The 8,201-nt window shown below is 40.0% G+C and overlaps 1 long non-coding RNA gene across 1 annotated transcript; it reads left to right on the top strand.

Annotated features, from left to right (window-relative positions):
- The first annotated feature begins 852 nt into the window (after positions 1-852).
- LOC102660594 (uncharacterized) lies at positions 853-1,782 on the top strand. Its single transcript, XR_415628.3, has 3 exons — positions 853-987; positions 1,099-1,167; positions 1,332-1,782. It is a non-coding gene; the product is annotated as an uncharacterized lncRNA (long non-coding RNA).
- Positions 1,783-8,201: the final 6,419 nt, after the last annotated feature.

Raw genomic sequence — 8,201 nt, 5'->3', positions numbered from 1 at the left:
ACAATTCAGAGGCACTGCCACTATATCGAATTCATGATTCACATAGAACAAATGTCATAATTCAGATCATACAGGTAATACTGCATACCCTTACAAGTTTTTTAGTTAAAGAAAAATAGTAAAAAGTCTGACACATAAAAAGGAAAATATAAGAAATCTAAGCATTGTCCATTATAATAATTTTTTTAAAAGAAATAAGAAAATAAACAAGAAAACAGAACAAAAGATTGGAGAGCCATACGTATGACAATTTTTTTTATCAACTTACTTCTCACTTATTTTATGATCAAAAAGTTCAGATCATGTATGACCAACACATTTTAACATACATAATTATATTAATTAATAAATTTTAAAGTTATATGCTTTTATGCAATAGGATTAAGTGCTAATAATTTCTTTAGAGCAAGATAATTTTATTTGTTCAATTGTTAAATTTATTTTTTCTATAAAATAAATTAAATCTATAAAATTCTATAAGATTTAATTGATTAACACTTTATTTTAACATGTATACTGTTATTTAAAATATAATACTATTTACTATTAGATTAAATATTTATAAATGTCTAAATAATAAAAATAATATATATCACAAGAAAGAATTTGTCCATGCATGAAATCAGCAACCACCTTCCTAAAAAATAGTATTGAGTTCTGCAAAGCTCTCCTGGTCAACCGGTTTAAAGCCTGTCCTGAAAAACAGCATAACCTAAGAACTCTTCAAAGTATAAGGAAGTGTTAGGAATATTCGTCGTGTCCCCTTGAACATGTGGTGGCCAAAAGTTCCAGCAATGAAATTCTCTAGGAAAGTTGCATATAAATATGAAGAGTGAAGGGAAATTAATCTTCATCTCAAACTAGAATCATTCTTGATCATCTTTTAAATTACATTCAATTCATTACATTCAGTTCTTAACAGTTTCAAAAGATATGGATCCCCAAAAGATGAACTACCAGGCTGGTCAGGCTCAGGGCCAAGCTCAGGTTTTCTTACTCTTCACTCAAATTCAGTACTTCTTTCGGGTGTGTGCCAAATTTTATATAATGTAATTAATTACCCATATATATATATATATATGTATGTATGTATCACAGGAACAGACTAACAACTTGATGGACATGGCTGGCAATGCTGTTCAGTCTGCTAAGGAAACCGCGCAACAGGTTCCAATTTTTAATTCATCAAATTGAATGCTTTCTTATTGTGTTAATGTGTGTGAATATCATTGCATGCTTAGTTATATATAGACCAGACTACTAGACTAGATTTAATTAAATTTCATTTATTATATATATAGTTGATACATTTATATATATGTTTTTTGTAGGCTGGTCAAACAGTGATGGCATCGGCACAAGGAGCGGCTGATGGCTTGAAGAATGCAACTGGCATGAACAAAAAATGAATTAAGAGGGATGGATCATGATGATGATCATCCAGTTTCAATTAGTTTTTTTTTCCATTTTTGTTTTTTTATTTTCTTCTTGTTGCTAGGGCATTGTGTAAGAAGATGCTCTAATTTGGTTCTTGTTATGAGTGGTGCTCCTTTTTAGGAGCACTCTATGATGTAGCTCTCATTTCATTAATCAATGAATTTTATCTTAAAATAATTTAATACTCTCAATTTTTTAATCATGATTCATGAATAATTTTTTTAAAGTTAAACTAAATCAAAGATGTGTGTATTCCAATCCTTGATCATACAGCAAGAAGACTACTACTATTGGATTAGTAGAATTAATTAGCTAGTACTAGGTCATGGAATCATTTTGATCACATACTCGAAAAAACTAAGATTAAAAGCCAAGGTCTCCTACAAAATCAATCACTATGTATCTCAGATTACTAAATTATGATGATCAACACGTTCTCTTAAATCCTCTTTCTTATGTCAATATATTTTGGACCATTGTAGACCAATTCAATCAGATTGCAGTGATTGATTATATTGAAAACAAGCTCGTACTAATTTGAGTTTGTTTTTCCTTCTTTCTCATCTTGTTAGAAAACATTCTTAACATTATAAATCAATCTAATTGTATAAGCACAATGCCAAATGCTAATTTGTTTTTTCAAGGGCCGAGAGGGAGAAGATGACCGGGGATAATTGTAAAAACGAGAATATGTATTTTATTATGAAGTTGAACGACTGGACCAATGCAATGTAGTTTATGGAACTCGTTCATGAAAACATTGGATCTTTTCAAGAAAATGGCTCTCTAATTATTTCATCAATATGCAAGAAAGGCTTACATTTTTATGTGGTAAATCACGTATTTGAGTAATGGGATGGTTATGGTTGTAGGAAAAATTTCATGTTCAGACATTTGTATGTTCACTTTAAGCTTGAAGGATGAGCTTGGCAATATTCATCATGAACTTGAGCTTCAAATATAGGAGATGCACAAGTTAAATCCACATGTCGACAATTTGTTGGGTAGGTTTTAGCATTCATTGTGTTTTTGTGGCTGAGTTTGATGTATAGTGGAAACTTAATAAATTAAGTCAATCAATCACCCTTTGTCCTTCATTGGATATGTACTGTGTGGGAGTATTTTGGGTCACAGGGACAAGCAATTCTAGGATTCGAGGCCTAGAACCTCCAGAATAGATTAGAGGAAGGAAAGGAAGTTTGTATTGTTGTCTGTTCATTGAATTAGATCCCTCTCATATTTATAGATGTTCTTATAAAATTCTGGATGAAATTTCTTAACAGATTTTGGTAGCTTGTGCCTTGGAGGAAAAACAAATTGCTACCAGGAGACAATATCTAACGGCACAAAGATTTGGGATATTTTGTTTCTAGAAGACTAGTACCAGCGCATCCTTACTTCATTGCATAGTCCTTCAAGTACTGAGGCTTGTACATTTCCCTTTTTGACCTTATACGTTCTTCCTTGTTTGGTTCTTCTGTATGCTCTGGTTTTTATGCCTCTTCTGCATCATTTGTTGTTGCATAATGCTCTATGTTTTGCTCCACTTCCATAACATCCCCACGAATGTCTAAAACAACCTTGTCCTCAAGGTTGTAGTTCTCCTTAAGCTCCTCCCACTTCTCCCATGAAGTATCTTCCGGAAATAGTCCCTTCCATTGGACCATAACTAATAACTGCTTGCCCGAAGCTGTCTTCTCCGACTTAGTATCGAGAATGGTGAGGGGTGTAATTAGTGGTTGATTATCTTCAGATAAAGCTGGTAGTTTCAGAGGAATGGTTGTCGTGTCTGATTGGAATGGCTTTAGTAAAGAGCAATGGAACACAGGGTGAATCTTCGAGGTTGATGGCAAATCTAGTTTATAAGCAACTGCCCCGATACGCTGAGTCACCTGAAAGGGACCATAAAATCACTTTGCCAACTTTGAGTAGCTACTGCCGGTGGCGGTCGTCTGTTGTTGAGGTCGTAACTTGACTAACACCATATCTCCTACTTCAAAGTTTACATCGCACCATTTCTGATCAGCGAATTCCTTTATTCGTTGTTGTGCCTTGTTCAATTTCCTTGCTAAGCTAGCGAGAACTTCGTCACGATGCGTCAGCCATTCATCCACAGCTTCCACCTTTGAAGTCCCCACTAGATACTAGGGCAGGCTTGGGGGTTTCTTGCCGAAAGTGACTTTGTACGGAGACATTCCAGTGGCGTAATACACCAAGGTGTTATATGATTACTCTGCCTAAACCAAGTAGTGGCCCCATGTCACCAGTCGCTGATGTACGAATGCCCTGAGGTACTATTCAATAACGCGATTCATGACTTCGGTTTGACCATTTGTTTGGGGATGGTAAACGAGCTCATGTGAAGCTTTGTACCGCTTAACTTAAAGTTCCTACCAGCATCGACTGACAAAGAGAGGATCCCTATCAGAAACCAGACTGTGAGATAGGTCGTGAATTTTTTCGGCAATATCCATGAATGTCTTCGCCATGCCGATAGTCGTGTAATTAAGTGGCAACATTCCTAAATGAACCCCTTTAGAGAAGCGATCCACCACAACAAGAATAATTGAGTGTCCTCTGAAGTTCGGCAAGCCCACGATGAAGTCGAGGGAAAGGTCTTCCCATGGACTTGCCGAAACGGGCAAGGGACAAAAGAGGCCTGATTGGCGCCGGTGATCGTATTTGGTTTGTTGACATGGAATGCAATTCGCAACATACTTGCGGACATCTTGTTGCATGTTTTCTCAGACGAAGTTTTTGCGAACTCTGGCTAACGTCTTCGTTACCCCCACATGGCCTCCTATGGGTGTGAAGTGAAATTCGGCAAGAATCGTTATTGACGGTGCGTTCTGGGGTAGCCAAATGCGGCCCTTTTGTAAAATCAACTTTTGCCGGAGAAGACAATCGAAGTGAGTGTGGGGATCATCGAGAATGCGTTGTTTGAAGCTCAGAAACTCCTGATTAGCTGCCAGCTCGTCCTTCAAGTCCTGCAAAAAAATACAATTTGGAATTGTTAGCATTAAGAGTTCTCCTGAGGGAAACTCCGGTCGACGTGAGAGAGCATCGGCTGCGGAATTTGCATTGCCGGCTCGATATTGAATGTGAAAATCATAACCCAATAAACGCACGAGGTAAGTTTGTTGCTTTGGAGTTTGAATTGCTTGTGCCATGAGTTTTTTAAGACTCTGATGGTTTGTCATGATGGTGAAGTGGTGGCCTAATAAATATTGATGCCACTTCTTCACCTCCGCCGTGATTGTTGCCAATTCACGGACATATGTGGAGGCTCAGAGCAACTTCGGGTAGAAGGACTTGCTAAAAAACGCAATTGGATGGTTTTGTTGCAAAAGAACAGCCCCCATACTGGTCTTTATGTGTTCGTCTCGACTACAAAGGGAACGAAAAAGTCCGACAGCCTCAAAACGGGTGTCGTACAAAAGGTCTCCTTAAGATTGCGAAAGGCCTGGTCTGCCGTGGCTGTCCATTGAAAGGAATCCTTTGCCAACAGAGCAGTGAGAGGCGTGGTTAGTGTAGCATAGCCCTTTATAAAGTGGTGATTAAACCCCAAAAGCCCCAGAATGCCCCGCAAGGCTTTGACAGAGGTGGGTGTTGGCCATTGATGAATTGTTTCCACCTTGGTTGGGACCGGTTCGACCTCTTGCTCTAAAACAATATGACCTAATTATTCAACCTGTTGGGTTGCTAATGAACATTTGGGTAATTTAAGGAAGAAACTATGATCTTGCAATGTCTGAAAAGCAATCTATAGGTGCTTAACGTGCTCCGAGAAAGACTTGTTGTAGATCAAAATATCGTCGAAGAAGACAATGATGAATTTTCGCAAGTAGGGGCCGAAGGTTGAATTCATAGTAGCCTGGAAAGATGACGGGGCGTTATAGAGGTCGAAGGGAATCACCAAGAATTCATAGTGGCCATGGTGAGTTCTTAATACCGTTTTGCTTACGTCCATCGCGACCATCAGAATTTGGTGATACCCCTGTAGCAAATCTAGCTTGGAAAACCACCTCGTGCCGCCTAACTCGTTTGATAATTCATCAATCGTGGGAATGGGAAAACAATCTTTAATGGTGATTGCATTCAAGGCCCTGTAGTCTATGTAAAATCGCCAGGTCCCATCTCGCTTTTTGAGCAGTAAGACCGGTGAGGAAAATGGACTAGTGCTTGGGAGGATGATGCCGCTGTGAAGCATGCAGGCCACTTAGGATTCGATTTCTTGCTTTTGGAAGTGGGGGTAGCTGTATGGGCGAACATTAACGGGGGAAGAATTTGGGGCAAGGTGAATTGAGTGATTGGTGGTGCGGGAAGGTGGAAGAGAGGTTAGTGTTTGAAAAATGAAGGAAAATAGGTTGGTCAATTTGATGATGTCTGGGTGGACGATTGGTGTAGGTAGGTCTTGAGAGCAAACCCGGATGTGGAAGTACTCACTGGCACTCCAGGTTTGGGTTAAATGGCGAAGCTGAGGTGGAGAAATTACCGTTAATGGTGCATCGGAGTCGCCCTTCAGTTCAATCAAAGTTCCTTCATAGATGAACTTCATAGACAAGGTACTGTAATCAGTCATCACAAGTCCAAGGGATTTAAGCCATTGGACCCTTAAGACAACATCGGCCCCGCAAAGAGGAAGGACATGAAGGTCCACCGTGAAAGCTCGGCCTTGTACATGCACCACGACATCGTGGCAGACGGTGGAGCTTTGAACTTCATTACCATTGCCGATGAGGACACGCAGAGTTGGGGTAGGTTGGGCTATCAGGCCAAATGATTTGACCAAGTGCTCCTGCACGAAGTTATGCGTGTTGCCTTCGTCGATGAGAATCACGATGCGGTGGTGAATAATCCGACCAACCATGCGCAGGGTCTCAGGTGTGGTGTGGCCGGAGAGGGCATGGAGACTGATTTGGGCCGGAAGTGGGTCGAGTTGTGTTGCGGGTTATGTTTGGGTCATGATTGGGTTAAGTAATGGGTCATTGTGGGTCGGGTCAATTATTTGTGGGTACGACGTGCCTATTTTAGGGCTCAAGGTGTCATTCTCATGCTCCTCATCTACGACGAGAAGGAAAAATCGCAAAGCACAACGATGTCCTCTCATAAATTTCTCGTCGTAGTAGAAACACAGTCCCCGTTCACAGCGACTTGCAAGTTCCTCAGGTGTGAGGCGTCGTACTGGTAGAGGTGGGGTTTTAGTCGGAGATGGTAAAAGAGGGAGATTAGGGGTGGCTAAGGGTACAGGGGTTGGTGCGGGTGTGGAGGGTTTGATCATCAGAGGGAAGCGACTGTGAGGGCCCTTACGACATTCAAGGAGTTTTTCCTCCTACAAACGAGCCAAGCCTGCATCATGCACCAAAGACATGGGTTGAAGTACCTGCACTTCATGGCAAATGTTGGGGTCAAGACCCGATACAAAGCAGTTCAAAAGAAAAGAAGGGGGCAATTCTATGATTCTATTGGCGAGGGTTTCAAATTGGTTCAGGTAATCTTGGACAGACCCTTTCTGTGTGAGTTTGAAGAGGAGTCCTATGGGATCCTCGTATGGTGAGTGGGCGAAACGCGCTTCAATGGCTCGTAGAAAACCAGGCCAAGTGGTGAGTTGATGATTTCGCATAATCCATTGAAACCACGCCAAGGCCGGCCCCTCCATGTAAAACGAAGCGATTGTAAGCCTCTCAGGTTCAAGTGTAGCGTGGTATTCAAAAAATTGTGTAATCTTGAATACCCAACCCGAGGGGTTTGAACCATCGAATCATGGAACGTCGAGTTTCATTCTGGATTGGCTAACTGTTTGTGGATTTGGTGTAGGGATAACGGAGGAAGACGAAGGAGATGGTGAATGATGAGGATTGGTTTCGAGGGCAGTAACACGAAGGAGCAGGTCATCAAGTTTCTCAGTGACATTTGAGGCCAATTTAGCTAGAGCTTCCTCCAATCGATCCATGGTTGATTTGGAGTGAGTGGATTCAACCATCAATTCAATGAAAGCACCAAGTTGTTTTGGGTCATAGGCACAATCAATTCTAGGATTCGAGGCCTAGAACCTCTAGAACATATTAAAGGAAGGAAAGGAAGTTTGTATTATTGTCTGTTCATTGAATTACATCCCTCTCATATTTATAGATGTTCTTATACAATTCTGGATGAAATTTCTTAACAGATTTTGGCAGCTTGTGCCTTGGAGGAAAACCAAATTACTACCAGGAGACAATATCTAACAATACAAAGATTTAGGATATTCTGTTTCTAGAAGACTAGTGCCAGTGCATCCTTACTTCATTGCATAGTCCTTCAGGTACTGAGGCTTGTTCATTTTCCTTTTTGACTTTTTACATTCTTCCTTGTTTGGTTCTTTTGTATGCTCTGTTTTTGCTGCCTCTTTTGCATCTTTCGTTGCTGCATAATGCTCTATGTTCTGCTCCACTTCCATAATAGGGAGAGTCAAATAAATGTTGAAGATCAAGGCATGAAGCTTTGTACATTTTAAAGTGCACTTGCATATAAAAAGATTAATGGAAGAAAAGTTTGCCATAAATAATTATTCAAAGTCAAAAGTGAAGATTGGAGAACTAAAATGTACTAATTAAGATGTTCTAGCCACCATTGATGGTGTTACCAAAAACACTTCAAAAGAATTGATCAAAAATGTAAAGTCATGCAAAGGCCCCAGAAATGTGAAGATTGGCATCAAGTTCCTGTGTTTCCTTTACAAATGACAACTAGATTATTTATTGGTAGTTTCATAATTCTTCTCA

Source organism: Glycine max, chromosome 8 (assembly GCF_000004515.6).
Source record: "Glycine max cultivar Williams 82 chromosome 8, Glycine_max_v4.0, whole genome shotgun sequence".
Taxonomy (NCBI): domain Eukaryota; kingdom Viridiplantae; phylum Streptophyta; class Magnoliopsida; order Fabales; family Fabaceae; genus Glycine; species Glycine max.
Note: the sequence above shows the minus strand (reverse complement) of the source record. Positions and strands in the feature narration are given on the sequence as shown.